Below are 17,044 nucleotides of genomic sequence, written 5' to 3'. Positions count from 1 at the left end.
ATATCCTGCTGTATTCTCTGACAATGTTCATCACTATCCGCAACTCCAGCAATCTTTGTGTCGTCCGCAAACTTACTGATCACACCAGCTACATCTTCCTCCAAATCATTTATATATATCACAAACAGCAGAGGTCCCAGTACAGAGCCCTGCGGAACACCACTAGTCACAGACCACCAACTGGAAAAAGACCCCTCCACTGCTCCCCTCTGTCTTCTATGGCTAAGTCAGTTCTCCACCCATCTAGCTAGCTCACCTTTTATCCCGTGAGATTTAACCTTTTGCACCAGCCTGCCACGAGGGACCTTGTCAAACGCTTTACTAAATTCCATATAGACCACATCCACGGCCCTTCGTCAATCGTTTTTGTCACCTCCTCAAAAAACTCAACCAAATTTGTGAGGCATGACCTCCCTCGTACAAAACCATGCTGTCTATCGCTAATGAGATTATTCAGTTCTAAATGCGCATATATCCTATCTCTAAGAATCTTCTCCAACAACTTCCCTACCACGGACGTCAAGCTCACCGGCCTATAATTACTCGGGTTATCCTTGCTACACTTCTTAAATAACGGGACCACATTTGCTACCCTCCAATCCTCTGGGACCTCACCTGTGTCCAGTGAAGAGACAAAGATTTCTGTTAGAGGCCCAGCAATTGCATCTCTTGCCTCCCTGAGGAGTCTAGGATAGATGCCATCTGGCCCTGGGGATTTGTTTGTCTTAATGTTTCCTAAAAAACCTAACACTTCCTCCCTTGTAATTGAGATTTTTTTCTAACGGGTCAACACATCTCTCTGAGACACTCCCAGTCAACATGTCCCTCTCCTTTGTGAATACTGATGCAAAGTATTCATTTAGGATCTCACCTACTTCCTTTGGTTCTAAGCATAGTTCCCCTCCTTTGTCCCTGAGAGGTCCGATTCTTTCCCTAACAACCCTCTTGTTCCTAACGTATGTATAAAATGCCTTAGGATTCTCCTTAATCCTGTCTGCCAAGGACATTTCGTGACCCCTTTTTGCCCTTCTAACTCCCTGTTTGAGTTCTTTTCTACTTTCTCTGTATTCCTCCAGTGCTCCATCTGTTTTTTAGCTGCCTGGACCTCATGTATGCCTCTTTTTTCTTTTTGATTAGACCCACAATTTCACTGGTTATCCACGTCTCCCGAATCCTACCTTTCCTATCCTCCCTCTTTACAGGCAAATGCCTGTCCTGCACTCCTATCAACTGCTCCTTAAAAGACTCCCACATGCCAGATGTGGATTTACCCTTGAACAACTTCTCCCAATCAACAGCCATCAAATCCTGCCTAATCCAACTGTAGTTAGCCTTCCCCCAATTCAGCACCTTACCCATAGGGCAACACTCGTCCTTTTCCATTACTATCCTAAAGTTTACAGATTTGTGGTCACTATTTGCCACATGTTCCCCTACTGCAACTTTGATGACCTGACCGGGCTCATTCCCCAGCACTAGGTCCAGTATAGCCCCCTCTCTAGTTGGACTGTCAACATATTGTTCCAAAGAGCCTTCCTGTACGCATTTTATAAATTCTTCCCCGTCCAGGCCCCCAGCCCTAAGCGATTTCCAGTCTATATGAGGGAAATTGAAGTCTCCCACTATAACAACCCTATTTTTTCTGCACCTGTCCAGAATCTCCTTACATATCCATTCCTCAACTTCCCGTGGGCTGTTGGGAGGCCTGTAGTATACCCCCAGCATAGTGATTGTGCCCTTCCTGTTTCTGAGCTCCACTCACAGTGACTCGTTACCTGACCCTTCCATATTGTCCACCCTCTGTACCGCTGTAATATGCTCCCTAACTAGCATTGCTACTCCCCCACCTCTCCTCGCCCCTCCTCTGTCTCGCCTAAAACACTTGTACCCTGGAATATTCAGCTGCCAGTCCTGTCCTTTTAACCAAGTCTCCGTTACTGCAACCACATCCAAGTTCCACGCAAGCATTAAGGCTCTAAGCTTGTCTGTCTTGCCCGTGACGCTCCTTGCATTGAAGCAGATGCACTCCAGACCTCCAGGCCCACTGAGGTCATCCTCCCCCAGAATGCTCTTCCTCTTAGGTAGCCTTGTCTTGGCCCCAACCTCGTCCCCAGTCTCTATACTTATTGACCTATTGTTCTGATCCCCACCCCCCTGCCACATTAGTTTAAACCCACCCGAACCACACTAGCAAAACTCCCAGCTAGGATATTCGTACCCCTCCAGTTTAGGTGCAACCCATCCTTCTTGTACAGGTGCCATCCTCTCATGAAGACTTCCCAGTGATCTATGTATTCGAAACCCTCTCTCCTGCACCAGTCCTTTAGCCACGCGCTCAGCTGTGCAGTCTCCCTGTCCCTAGCCTCACTAGCTTGTGGCACTGGGAGTAGTCCAGAGATCGCTACCCTAGAGGCCCTGCTTTTCAGCCTACTACCCAGCTCCCTGAATTGCTCTCACAGGACCTCTCTGCTCTTTCTGCCTACGTCATTTGCACCAATGTGGACAATGACGTCTGTCTGGTTACCTGTCTTTTTTAGGATGCTTCCTACCCGCTCAGAGACATCCAGGACCCCGGCACCAGGGAGGCAGACTACCATCCTGGAGTCTCGTTCACGCCCACAGAACCGCCTGTCTGTGCCTCTAAACATTTTATCCCCCACTACTATTGCTCTCCTGGTTCCCCTCTTTCCCTTCTGAGCCACAGAGCCCGATTCTGTGCCAGTGACCTGGTCATCGTGGCTTACCTCTGGAGGGTTCCCCCCCCCCCACAGTATTCAAAATGGTATACTTATTTTGGAGTGGGACAACCACAGGGGATACCATCAGTGACTGCCCTCTCCCCTCCTCTCTCCCGTCTGACACCCATCCCTTACTGTTAAGGGGGACAACCACCGGGGTACTCTCTGGTACGTGACCTTTACCCTTCCTAACCGTAACCCAGGTGCCTTCCTCCCGTGGCCCTGGTGTGACGACCTGCCTGTGACTTCTATCTATTAACTTCTCATTTTCCCTGACTAGACTAAGGTCATCGAGCCGCAGCTCCAGTTCCCTAACGCAGTCTTTCAGGAGCTGCAGTTCGACGTATCTGGCGCAGATATGGACTTCCGGGAGGCTAGGCAACTCCATGAACTCCCACATCTGACACTGACAGCAAAAAATTGGCCTCCCGCTCATGATTACCCCTTCCTTTAAATTACTGGATGAACTCGATGGGCTGAATGGCCTTCTACTGCACTGTTGGGATTCTATGGCAATTCTGAGCAAACCACACCTGTACTTGTGTCGGGTAAGGGGGCTGAGATATAGACACCATTTCTGGGATCTCCTTGATAGGATTTACTGAAATATGTACAAGTTAACCTGAGTGGAGTTGCCAGCTGAAACCATCAAAATGGTCAATAGAGGCTTCGACTGAGGCACATACGTGGATATCAAATAACAAACTTAGCATGAGAAATAATAGATGTTCTTAAACAATACCTCATCCTTATCAACTCTAAACCCTTCAAGTTTTTGAATTGCTTCCTCTTTCACAATGAATCATAGAATCCTACAGTGCAGAAGGAGGTCGTTTGGCCCATCGAGTCTGCACCGACAACAATCCCACCCAGGCCCTATCCCCACAACCCCATGCATTCCTCCTAGCTAGTCCCCCTGACACTAAGGGGCAATTTAGCACGGTCAATCAACTTAACCTGCACATCTTTGGGACTGTGAGAGGAAACCGGAGCACCTGGAGGAAGTCCACGCAGACTCCGCACAGTGACCCAAGCTGGGAATCGAACCCAGGTCCTTGGCAATGTGAAGAAGCAGTGGTAACCACTGTGCCACCGTGCCAGCCATGAGCAGTGCAGCATTTTCCTCCTGATGCAAAATATTAATTTAATACCTCAGTCATGCCCCCGTCTCCTTATGTAAATCACTTTTTTGGTCCCTAATCCTTACTCTTTCCACTGTTTAAATATCTGTATGCCAATAAAGACTTGTAAATTCCCTTTAGTGTGAGCTGCTAGTCTATTCTCATACTCTATCTTTGCTTCTCTTATTTGCTTTTTCACTTCTCTGATCCCTCTATGTTCATCTTGCTTCTCGGATGTATTGTTTACCTGACATGTGACATAAACACAGTTTTTCTGCTTCATCTTAATCTCTTTCTCTTTCATCATCCATGAAGCTCTAGATTTGTTTGCCCAATCATTCCTCTTCATGAAAATAAACCTTGATTGTACTTAGAATGATGGTGAACCTGGCATTGAAATTAGATGTTGCATGGATGGGAAGATGTTTAATCCGAGACATGTTGGACATGCAATATTCTCCAATGCATGTGATAACTTCAGCCTTCTGATCATCATGAAGAAAACTGAAATAATATACCATCCTGCTCCAGGAAAGGCCTGCCTTTGGGTCCAAGCTTTCAGACCATGACCTGAACCTGTCAACTGTGGATAAGTTAACTTATCTCTGCAGCGTGTTCAAGCTTCTATGTTGGTGATGAGACATGTGCAGGAATTGCCAAAGCAATTAGCAACTGGTGGAATTTAAATTCAATTAATATAATCTGGAAATGAAAACTAGTCTCAGGAATGATGATCATGAAACTATCATTGATTGTCGGTTCACTAATGTTCTTCAGGGAAGGAAATCTACTGTTCTTGCCTAGTCTGGACTATATGTGAATCCAGACCCACATCAATGTCATTAACTCTTAACTGCCCGTGAAATGCCTGAGCAAAACACTCAGTTCAAGGACAGTTAGGGATAGGAAATTAATGCTGGTCTGAAAGGCTACACCCGTATCCCACAAAGTAATTTAAAAAGTATAGCCTTCTGCAGACTTCAAACAGATGTCTGGAATTGAAGAGGAGTAAGTCTGCTCTCTCATGGACCCTGAAGCCTGTTAAGGCCACCACCAGAAAAGTAGGGATAGCAGCGAAGCTGGATGATTGGTTTGGGACTCTCCCACCACTAGTTAAATCCCACAAATTGAGGCCCTTTAGCGCCCTATAATAGTCACTTAAGGCCCATGGGTGGACAAGCATCCTCTTCTGCTAGTAAAACTGCAATGAAGGCAAATGTAGAGGGCACAGGCTGTGCTGCCTGCAAATCTGCCATAAAATTCAGCCCAAGATACCAGAGCTGCTGAGTTTATCCAGCATTTTTTGCTTTCCCCAGCAGCCACCCCTTAAATCTGTTTCCAGGTTCAACGATATCAGGGGTCTTGGACTGCTGCAGGCTGACAGCAGCTGTCTGGGAATCTGTTGCACACCTGCAAAAAGATGTGTTTTGTGGTTGGTCACCAGCTGCACACTGATGGAGTGAAAACCCTTGAAGTTGACAAATGCTCCTGGTTGTTCTGACTGTACCCGGATTGTCACATGTGAGCAGTTGCTTGTGCCCTGTAATTGTTGGAAACTAGCCAAAACATCAGTGCTGAGATTCCACTCTTTCTGATTAACATCATTAATGCCAAATTTGACATAGATAATTTACCAATGACCTGTCTTATGCATCTGTGGGTGGTCAACTGGGATTTTACTGCAGCAGAACCCTGAAAGGAACCAGGCACAAAAATGTAACTAGAGGAATTTTTTTTTCATTTTTAGCCTTACGAAAGCCGGACATTCCAAGATTAATATGTTTTAAAATGTTTCTTTTTAACTTGTGGTACAATTGGGAATTCTGGAAGAGCCCCCAGTTTGGAGACATGTCTGTGTGGTCTGGTTGGCTTGGGGGTGAAACTCAAATAGACACCTCCTGAAATCAAGTGACAACTTTCCAACCTTTCCACATGAACTCTCAGTAAAAGGACCGTTGCTTTTCAGATACAGAAAGAAAGACAAAGCGGATACTGCTCTGCGGAGCAGAAAAGCTTCCTGAAGAGCAGAGAAGGATTGTTTTGTTTCCAAGAAAGTAAGGTGCTTGAGAGTTAGTTTTCTGTTTGGAAGATAGGGGACAGAACCAACGAGATTTCTGGAGACTTAATGAACAAGAAATCGCTGAGATGGGCCTTGTTGGTGGAAGTCAGATCTGCAAAACTTGGGCTGACTTTCAAAGGACACTAGAAATTTTGACCGAGAGCGACAAAGAGAAGTGAGCCTGCTGGAGAGCTATGAAGAACTTTGGACCTGTTCTTATAATGTCATACATCTGTGCAGTGAAAGAAGTTGTAAGACATAGCTTGATTGTGTTAGATAGTTAATGCTGAAGCACCTTTTCTTTAGTTCGATGTTGCCTGTTAAATAATGTCTGATCCATAGAGTCATACAGTGCAGAAAAGGCTCTTCGGCCCATCGACAGTAACTACCACTAAAGGCACACTAATCCCATTTTCCTGCACTTGTCCCATATCCTTGAATGTTATGATATTTCAAATGCTGATCCAAATGCTTTTTAAAGGTAGTAAGATGTCCAGCCTCCACCACCTTCCCAGGCGGTGCATTCCAGATTCCCACCAGCCTCTGAGTGAAAACAAATTTTCTCAAATCCTCTCTGAATCTCCTGCCTCCTACCCCCTTACAATGCCGCTTTGTGATTGACCTCCTCAACCAAGGGGAACAGCTGCTCCCTACTCACCCTATCCATACCCCTCATAATCTGATATACCTCAATCATGCCCCCCCTTAGCCAATGTTCATTTTAATTTGTTATAGTAAAAAAACTTAACAAATGATATTTTCTTTGGTTATTTTTGTTGGACATTTGGGAAAGTCGCTTCCTTTTGAAAAGGTATCTCTGTCCCACCCTGTAAGAATATCATCTTTCGAATTGTTAACATACTTCAGTCAACGTGCCCTTCTTGAAATTAATTTTAACAAGTATTGAATTCTGCCCCAGATAGCCACCAAGGGTTTGGTGACCTTCTGTGATTTCCAGATAGAGTCATAGAGGTTTACAGCAGGGAAACAGGCCCTTCGGCCCAACTTGTCCATGCCACCTAGTTTTTAACCACTAAGCTAGTTCCAATTGCCTGCATTTGGCCCATATCCCTTTATACCCATCTTTTCCATGTAACTGTCTAAAGCTTTTTAAAAAACAAAATTGTACCTGCCTCTACTACTGTCTCTGGCAGCTTGCTCCAGACATTTATCACCCTCTGAGTGAAAAAATTGCCCGTCTGGACCCTTTTGTATCTCTCACCTCTCACGTTAAACCTTTTAGTTTTAGACTCCCCTACCCTTGGGAAAAGATGTTGACTATCTGGCTCATCTATGCCTCTCATTATTTTATAGACCTCTATACGATCACATAGAAACATAGAAGATAGGAGCAGGAGGAGGGCATTCGGCCTTTCGTGTCTGCTAGAACAAAGAACTATACAGCACAGGAACAGGCCCTCCAAGCCCGCGCCGCTCCCTGGTCCCAACTAGACCATTCTTTTGTATCCCTCCATTCCCATAAGACCATAAGACCATAAGACATAGGAGCGGAAGTAAGGCCATTCGGCCCATCGAGTCCACTCCACCATTCAATCATGGTTGATTTCAACTCCATTTACCCGCTCTCTCCCCATAGCCCTTAATTCCTCGAGAAATCAAGAATTTATCAATTTCTGTCTTGAAGACGCTCAACGTCTCGGCCTCCACAGCCCTCTGTGGCAATGAATTCCACAGACCCACCACTCTCTGGCTGAAGAAATTTCCCCTCATCTCTGTTCTAAAGTGACTCCCTTTTATTCTAAGGCTGTGCCCCCGCGTCCTAGTCTCCCCTGTTAATGGAAACAACTTCCCTACGTCCATCCTATCTAAGCCGTTCATTATCTTGTAAGTTTCTATCAGATCTCCCCTCAACCTCCTAAACTCCAATGAATATAATCCCACGATCCTCAGACGTTCATCGTATGTCAGGCCTACCATTCCTGGGATCATCCGTGTGAATCTCCGCTGGACCCGCTCCAGTGCCAGTATGTCCTTCCTGAGGTGTGGGGCCCAAAATTGCTCACAGTACTCCAAATGGGGCCTAACCAGTGCTTTATAAAGCCTCAGAAGTACATCCCTGCTTTTGTATTCCAAGCCTCTTGAGATAAATGACAACATTACATTTGCTTTCTTAATTACGGACTCAACCTGCAAGTTTACCTTTAGAGAATCCTGGACTAGGACTCCCAAGTCCCTTTGCACTTTAGCATTATGAATTTTGTCACCGTTTAGAAAATAGTCCATGCCTCTATTCTTTTTTCCAAAGTGTACGACCTCGCACTTGCCCACGTTGAATTTCCCACTCCGTTCATGTGGCTATCTAGATAAGTCTTAAACGTTCCCAGTGTGTCTGCCTCCACCACCTTGCCTGGCAGCGCATTCCAGGCCCCCACCACCCTCTGTGTAAAATACGCCCTTCTGATATCCGTGTTAAACCTCCCCCACTTCACCTTGAACCTGTGACCCCTCGTGAACATCACCACCGACCTGGGAAAAACTTCCCACTGTTCACCCTATCTATGCCTTTCATAATTTTATACACCTCTATTAGGTCACCCCTCATCCTCCGTCTTTCCAGTGAGAACAACCCCAGTTTACCCAATCTCTCCTCATAACTAAGCCCTTCCATACCAGGCAACATCCTGGTAAACCTCCTCTGCACTCTCTCTAAAGCCTCCACGTCCTTCTGGTAGTGTGGTGACCAGAACTGGGCGCAGTATTCCAAATGTGGCCGAACCAACGTTCTATACAACTGCAACATCAGACCCCAACTTTTATACTCTATGCCCCGTCCTATAAAGGCACCTCCACCATTCATCATAATCATGGCTGATCATCCAACTCAATAGCCTAATCTTGTTTTTTCCCCAATAACCTTTGATCCCAGTCACCCCAAGTGCTGCCTTGAATACATTCAATGTTTTGGCATCAACTGCTTCCTGTGGTAATGAATTCCACAGGCTCACCACTCTTTGGTTGAAGAAATGTCTCCTCACCTCCATCCTAAATGGTCACCCCGAATCCTCAAGACTATGACCCCTGGTTCTGGACTCCCGCACCATCGGGAATATCATCTACCCTGTCTAGTGCTGTTAGAATTTTATACGTCTCTATGAGATCCCCCCTCATTCATCTGAACTCCAGCGAAAACAATCCTAACCTAGTCAATCTCTCCTCATACATCAGTCCCACCATCCCTGGAATCAGGCTGGTAAACCTTCGCTGCAAGAACATCCTTCCTCAGAAAAGGAGACCAAAACTGCACACAATACTCTAGCTCGGGCTGCAGTGGAGAGTGACAGTTGGTGTCTCAGTGAGGGAGTGCTGCTCGGGCTGCAGTGGAGAGTGACAGTTGGTGTCTCAGTGAGGGAGTGTTGCTCGGGCTGCAGTGGAGAGTGACAGTTGGTGTCTCAGTGAGGGAGTGCTGCTCGGGCTGCAGTGGAGAGTGACAGTTGGGGAAGTGTGGGGAAATTTTTTTTTTTTTTTGTTTTCTTTTTTTCTTGCTGGTAATGGCTTCAGGGATGGCAGTTCAGGCAGTATGCTGCATCTCCTGTGGGATGTATGTGGTGAGGAAATCCAGTAGTGTTTCAGGAGATTTTAGTTGTAAGAAGTGCATTAGATTGCAGCTTCTGGAGGAGCGTGTAAAGGAGCTGGAGGGGGAGGTAGAGGAACTCCGCATAATTCGGGAGGCGGAGGTGGAAGTTGATAGGAGTTATAGAGAAATAGTAACTCCTAGAAATGAGGCTTGGGTCAATGCCAGGAGGAGGGGTAAGAAGCAATCGGGAAGACAATCCCCTGGGGCGGTTCCCCTCCATAATAGGTTTTCGGTGCTGGAGGCTACAGTTGAGGAGGAATCAACTGAGCATAGAGAGCAGATCTCTGGGGGTGAGCCGAGTGAGAAAGCTCAGGTGGTTAGGGGCTGTAAAAGACTGGGCCTTGTGATTGGGGACTCCACAATTAAGGGGACAGATAGGAGGGTCGGAACTAAAGGTAGGGACTCAGGGTTGGTGTGTTGCCTACCAGGGGCTGGGGTCCGGGATGTGTCTGACAGGGTATTCAGGACTCTTAGGGGGGAGGGAGATAAACCACAAGTTATTGTACATGTGGGGACACACGACATAGGGAGGATAGGGGAAGGGGATATTAGGCAGGGATTTATGGAGTTGGGGTGGAAACTAAAGGCCAAGACTGACAGAGTGGTTATCTCTGGACTCTTGCCTGTACCACGGGATAGTTTAGAGAGGAATAGGGAGAGGGAAGGTTTGAATTCATGGCTGAGGGGATGGTGCAGGAGGGAGGGGTTCAGGTACTTGAGCAATTGGGGCTCGTACTGGGGAAGGTGTGACCTCTATGAGAAGGATGGTCTACACCTTAATCAGAAGGGGACCAATATCCTGGGGGGTAAATTTGCTAAGGCCATGCAAGGAGGTTTAAACTGATTCGGGGGGGGGGAGGGATCCTGAGTAGTGGGGCTGAAAGTGAGGGATGCATGGATGGGGACTGCAATGCACGGCATTGCAGAGGTGGGGTGGAGCAGGGTTTGAAATGTGTATACTTCAATGCCAGGAGTATTCGCAATAAAGTGGGTGAACTTGCAGCGTGGATCAGTACCTGGGACTTCGATGTTGTGGCTATTTCAGAGACATGGATAGAGCAGGGGCAGGAATGGATGCTGCAGGTCCCGGGGTTCAAATGTTTTAGTCGAAGTAGGGAAGGAGGTAGAAGAGGGGGAGGGGTAGCATTATTGGTCAGAGATTGTATCACAGTGTCAGAGAGGAGATTTGATGAGGACTTATCTGTTGAGGTAGTATGGGCGGAGATTAGAAATAGGAGAGGAGAGGTCACCCTGTTGGGAGTCTTTTATAGACCTCCTAAAAGTTCTAGAGAGGTTGAGGAAAGGATTGCGGAGTCAATCCTGCTTAGGAGTGAAAGTAATAGGGCAATTGTTATGGGGGATTTTAACTTGACTAATATTGACTGGAATTGTTATAGCTCTAGCTCGTTAGAGGGGTCAGTTTTTGTTCAAAGCGTGCAGGAAGGTTTTTTGACTCAGTATGTAGACAGGCCAACTAGAGGTGAGGCTATATTGGATCTGGTGCTGGGAAATGAGCCAGACCAGGTGCTAGACTTGGAAGTTGGTGTGCATTTTGGTGATAGTGACCACAATTCGGTTACGTTCACCTTAGTGATGGAAAGGGATAGGCATGGACCTCGGGCCAGTGGTTTTAGCTGGGGGAAGGGTAATTATGAGGCTATTAGGAGAGAATTAGGAAACATAGGTTGGACTAGGAGATTACAGGGACTGGGAACGTCCGACATGTGGAGTTTTTTCAAGGAGCAGCTACTGCGAGTCTGTGATAGGTATGTCCCTGTCAGGCAAGGAGGAATTGGTAGGGCTAGGGAACCGTGGTGCACCAAAAAAGTTTCTTTGTTGGTTAAAAAGAAAAAGGAGGCTTATGTTCGGATGAGACGTGAGCACTCGGGTAGTGCACTAGAAAGCTTTAGATTGGCTAAGAGGGAGTTGAAGAGCGAGCTTAGAAGGGCTAAAAGGGGACATGAGAAGACTTTGGCGGATAGGGTTAAAGAGAATCCTAAGGCGTTCTATAGGTATGTCAAGAACAGAAGGTTGGTTAGGGCAAGTTTAGGGCCAGTTATAGATGGCAGAGGGAAGTTATGTGTGGAACCGGAGGAGATTGGTGAAGCATTGAACCAATATTTCTCTTCGGTGTTCACGCAAGGGGACATGAATATAGCTGAGGAGGACACTGGGTTGCAAGGGAGTAGAATAGACAGTATTACAGTTGATAAGGAGGATGTGCAGGATATTCTGGAGGGTCTGAAAATAGATAAATCCCCTGGTCCGGATGAGATTTATCCAAGGATTCTCTGGGAGGCAAGAGAAGTGATTGCAGAGCCTCTGGCTCTGATCTTCAGGTCGTCGTTGGCCTCTGGTATAGTACCAGAAGATTGGAGGTTAGCGAATGTTGTCCCATTGTTTAAGAAGGGGAACAGAGACTTCCCCGGGAATTATAGACCGGTGAGTCTCACTTCTGTTGTCGGCAAGATGTTGGAAAAAATTATAAGGGATAGGATTTATAGTTATTTGGAGAGTAATGAATTGATAGGTGATAGTCAGCATGGTTTTGTGGCAGGTAGGTCGTGCCTTACTAACCTTATTGAGTTTTTTGAGAAAGTGACCAAGGAGGTGGATGGGGGCAAGGCAGTGGACGTGGTATATATGGATTTTAGTAAGGCGTTTGATAAGGTTCACCATGGTAGGCTTCTGCAGAAAATGCAGATGTATGGGATTGGGGGTGATCTAGGAAATTGGATCAGGAATTGGCTAGCGGATAGGAAACAGAGGGTGGTGGTTGATAGTAAATATTCATCATGGAGTGCGGTTACAAGTGGTGTACCTCAGGGATCTGTTTTGGGGCCACTGCTGTTTGTAATATTTATTAATGATCTGGATGAGGGTATAGTTGGGTGGATTAGCAAATTTGCTGATGACACCAAAGTCGGTGGTGTGGTAGACAGTGAGGAAGGGTGTCGTAGTTTGCAGGAAGACTTAGACAGGTTGCAAAGTTGGGCCGAGAGGTGGCGGATGGAGTTTAATGCGGAGAAGTGTGAGGTAATTCACTTTGGTAGGAATAACAGATGTGTTGAGTATAGGGCTAACGGGAGGACTTTGAATAGTGTGGAGGAGCAGAGGGATCTAGGTGTATGTGTGCATAGATCCCTGAAAGTTGGGAATCAAGTAGATAAGGTTGTTAAGAAGGCATATGGTGTCTTGGCGTTTATTGGTAGGGGGATTGAATTTAGGAGTCGTAGCGTTATGTTGCAACTGTACACAACTCTGGTGCGGCCGCACTTGGAGTACTGTGTGCAGTTCTGGTCCCCACATTACAGGAAGGATGTGGAGGCTTTGGAGAGGGTGCAGAGGAGGTTTACCAGGATGTTGCCTGGTATGGAGGGGAGATCCTATGAGGAGAGGCTGAGGGATTTGGGATTGTTTTCGCTGGAAAGGCGGCGGCTAAGAGGGGATCTTATTGAAACATATAAGATGATTAGAGGTTTAGATAGGGTGGATAGTGATAGCCTTTTTCCTCTGATGGAGAAATCCAGCACGAGGGGGCATGGCTTTAAATTGAGGGGGGGTAGTTATAGAACCGATGTCAGGGGTAGGTTCTTTACCCAGAGGGTGGTGAGGGATTGGAATGCCCTGCCAGCATCAGTAGTAAATGCGCCTAGTTTGGGGGCGTTTAAGAGATCCGTAGATAGGTTCATGGACGAAAAGAAATTGGTTTAGGTTGGAGGGTCACAGTTTTTTTTTTTAACTGGTCGGTGCAACATCGTGGGCCGAAGGGCCTGTTCTGCGCTGTAATGTTCTATGTTCTATGTTCTAGGTGTGGCCCCACCAAGGCCCTGTATAATTGCAAAAACACATCCCTGCTCCTGTACTCGAAACCTCTCGCAATGAAGGCCAACATGCCAGTTACCTTCTTTACTGCCTGCTGCACCTGCATGCTTACCTTCAGCAGCTGGTGCACAAGGACACCCAAGTCCCGTTGCACAGTCCCCTCTCCCAATTTACAGCCATTCAGGTAGTAATCTGCCTTCTTGTTTTTGCTTCCAAAGTGAATAACCTCACATTTATCCAAATTATACTGCATCTGCCATTGATTTGTCCACTCACCCAACCTGTCCAGCTCATGCTGAAGGATCTCTAATCTTCGTCACAGTTCACCCTCCCACCCAACTTGGTATCATCTGCAAACTTTGATATGTTACATTTTATTCCCTCATCCAAATCATTTATATATATAGTGAATAGCTCGATCCCAGCACTGATCCCCTGTGGCACCCCACGAGTTACTGCCTGCCAATTTGAAAAGGACCCATTAATTCCTACTCTTCGTTACCTCTCTGCCAACCAGTTTTCTATCCATCTCAATACACTTCAATCTCATGCACTTTAATCTTGCACGATAATCTCTTACGTGGGACTTTGTCAAACACTTTCTGAAAGTCCAAATATACCATATCGACTGACTCCCCCTTGTCAACTCTACTAGTTACATCTTCAAAGAATTCCAACAGATTTGTCAAGCACAATTTCCCCTTCATAAATCCATGCTGACTCTGTCTGATCCTGCCACTGCTTTCTAAATGCTCTGCTCTAAAGTCCTTGATAATGGATTTAAGAATTTTCCCCACTATCGATGTTAAGCTTACTGGCCTATAATTCCCTATTTTCTCTTTACCTCCCTTTTTGAACATTCATCATCATAGAAATCATAGAAACCCTACAGTACAGAAAGAGGCCATTCGGCCCATCGAGTCTGCACCGACCACAATTCCACCCATATTCCTACATATTTACCCACTGATCCCTCTAACCTACGCATCTCAGGACACTAAGGGCAATTTTAATATGGCCAATCAACCTAACCCGCACATCTTTGGACTGTAGGAGGAAACCGAAGCACCCGGAGGAAACCCACGCAGAAACGAGGAGAATGTGCAAACTCCACACAGACAGTGACCCAAGCCGGGAATCGAACCCAGATCCCTGGAGTTGTGAAGCAACAGTGCTAACCACTGTGCTACCGTGCCGCCCCATTGGGGTGACATTAGCTCCCCTCCAATCTGCAGGGACTGTTCCGAGTCTATAGAATCTGGAAGATGATCACCAATGCATTCACTATTTCTAGAGCCATTTCCTTAAGTACTCTGGGATGTAGATTATCAGGCCCTGGGGATTTATCCACCTTCAATGCCATCAATTTTCCCAGCATCATTTCTCTACTTCACCCTTCTTATTTTCAGTTCTACCCATATAGACTCAGTGGATGAACCCTTGGATATTTCCCCTCTCAGTACTGCCATAATGTTCTCTCTAATCAAAAACACAACTCCCTCTCCTCTCTTACCTCCTGTAGTATCCTGTACCTCTTCTTTCCTATAGCATCTGTACCCTGGAACATTGAGCTGCCAGTCCTGACCCTCCCCTCGCCATGTTTTAGTAATAGCTATAATATCCCAGTCCCATGTACCCATCCATGCCCTGTGTTCATCTGTCTTGCCCGTCAGGCCTCTTGCATTGAAATAATCGAGGCTTCCCTTTGCTCTCTGCCTTGCTCTCTCAGACCATCGGTCCGATCATGTTTTGTACACTCTCCCTGTGTTCATTTTCTCTCAGCCATACTGGACCCTTTCACTGAGTTCTTCACAGACTTCAGTACTCTACTCTACTGTGGCCCTTTTTTGATTTTTGACTTTGGTTTCTCTGCCTTTCACTTTTCTCCTTACTGCCTTTGGTTACTGTCTCCACTTTACTTCCCTCTGACTTCCTGCATCGGTTCCCATCCCCCTGCCACATTAATTTAAACCCTCCCCAACAGCACTAGAGACAAGATTAACTCATGTCTGAATATACTTCTGAAAAGTTCTTCAAATTTAAATGACCATTGGTTGAATGTCCTCCCTTGAATAGAGGTTCACAGTGTGAAACCACTTGTGAATTTACACCTCCCATTGCCTTAATTTGTACACAAAACCCGTCCAGACTTAATTTCTCCAAGTTCGAAGCTCAAGAAAGGCAACTGGGGAGAAACCAGTTTATCATAAGCAAGTGTGAATAACCCATCCATTTCCCCCTTGTGTAGCAATGGCTTTGGACTTCTAAATCATTCTGGGGTGGACAATCGGAAATATTGATCATGTGACTAAAACTGGCCATAAATAATTGACCTCATTACCCCAAAAAAGATGGAAACCAGATGAGTCTGGAAACCATCAGGAAGGAGAAACCCCACACAGTGACCCAAACCAGGAATCGAACCCGGGCCCCTGGCACTGGGATGCAGCAGTGCCACCATGGTGTCCTATATTTGGCCCCCAGATAGGGGATGTATCAGATATTTATCCGGGAGTTCGATTCCCGGCTTGGGTCACTGTCTGTGTGGAGTTTGCACATTCTCCTCGTGTCTGCGTGGGTTTCCTCCGGGTGCTCCGGTTGCCTCCCACAGTCCAAAGATGTGCGGGTTAGGTTGATTGGCCATGCTAAAAATTGCCCTTAGTGTCCTGAGATGTGTAGGTTAGAGGGATTAGTGGGTAAATATGTAGGGATATGGGGGTAGGGCCTGGATGGGATTGTGGTCGGTGCAGACTCGATGGGCCGAATGGCCTCTTTCTGTACTGTAGGGTTTCTATGATTCTATGATTTTTCTGTGATTAAACAGATAAGAACAGATACTATACTTGATCTTCGCCAAAAGGCTGAGAAGCGAGTTAGGTTGCTCATGCTGAAGTGGCCCTTAGTGTCAGGGGGACTAGCAGGGGTTACAGGAATAGGGCCTGGGTGGGATTGTTGTTGCTGCAGGCTTGATGGGCGAATTGCCCTCCTTCTGCACTGCAGGGATTCTATGATTCTATCCTATAAGATCTGGAAACATCTGTGGAGAGAGAATGGAGCTAACATTTGAGTCTGGATGAACCCAATTGGGTGATTGTGAATGCACCTCTTTTAAGGGGTTTGCTTGCATGCAGATTAACAGGCTGGAGTTAACTGCAGAAACTAGTGTGCTGAGGCCAGCTCTACGATGCATTGCCAATTTCTGGGTTTTAACTCACCAAGTTGACACCAAATCCACAGGTCCTGCAGACTAATTCAGTCACGTGCCTGCAATTTCAAGGACTTTGGAGGATAGAAGGATGTACAGGATGCAGAGTATTTGTGACTACCTAAAGGAGTGGAAGAGAGGCTGGTGGAAACGAAGCATGAAAATCTAAGTACACAAGAAATGGCAGGTTGACATCAAGCGTGGAGAGGACCCAGCCAGCACATGGTTCCAACACAGCAGAAGAAGATTCTCAATCCAAGCACATCACTAATGTCATGGCTTCAAGAACAGATCAGAGGCTGGGAATTCTGTGGACGGCATGATGGCACCGTGGTTAACACTGCTACCTCACAGTGCCAGAGACCCGGGTTCGATTCCTGGCTTGGGTCACTGTCTGAAAGTAGAAAGAAACTTAAGCAAGGAGTAAGGAGGGCTAAAAGGGGTCACAAAAAGTCATTGGCCAGCAGCTTTAAGGAAATTCCCAAGGCTTTTTATACATAT

The 17,044-nt window shown here is 46.4% G+C and overlaps 1 protein-coding gene and 1 pseudogene across 1 annotated transcript in view; one reads left to right on the top strand and one right to left on the bottom strand.

Annotated features, from left to right (window-relative positions):
- nr2c2 (nuclear receptor subfamily 2, group C, member 2) overlaps positions 1 to 17,044 on the top strand; it is a 388,941-nt gene that overhangs the window by 160,558 nt on the left and 211,339 nt on the right. The gene's annotated exons all lie outside the window — the stretch shown is intronic.
- On the bottom strand, positions 16,121 to 16,211 carry LOC144491984 (U2 spliceosomal RNA; annotated as a pseudogene).

Source organism: Mustelus asterias, chromosome 3, assembly GCF_964213995.1.
Source record: "Mustelus asterias chromosome 3, sMusAst1.hap1.1, whole genome shotgun sequence".
NCBI classification, from domain to species: Eukaryota; Metazoa; Chordata; class Chondrichthyes; order Carcharhiniformes; family Triakidae; genus Mustelus; species Mustelus asterias.
This window is presented reverse-complemented; position numbering and strand designations above follow the sequence as displayed.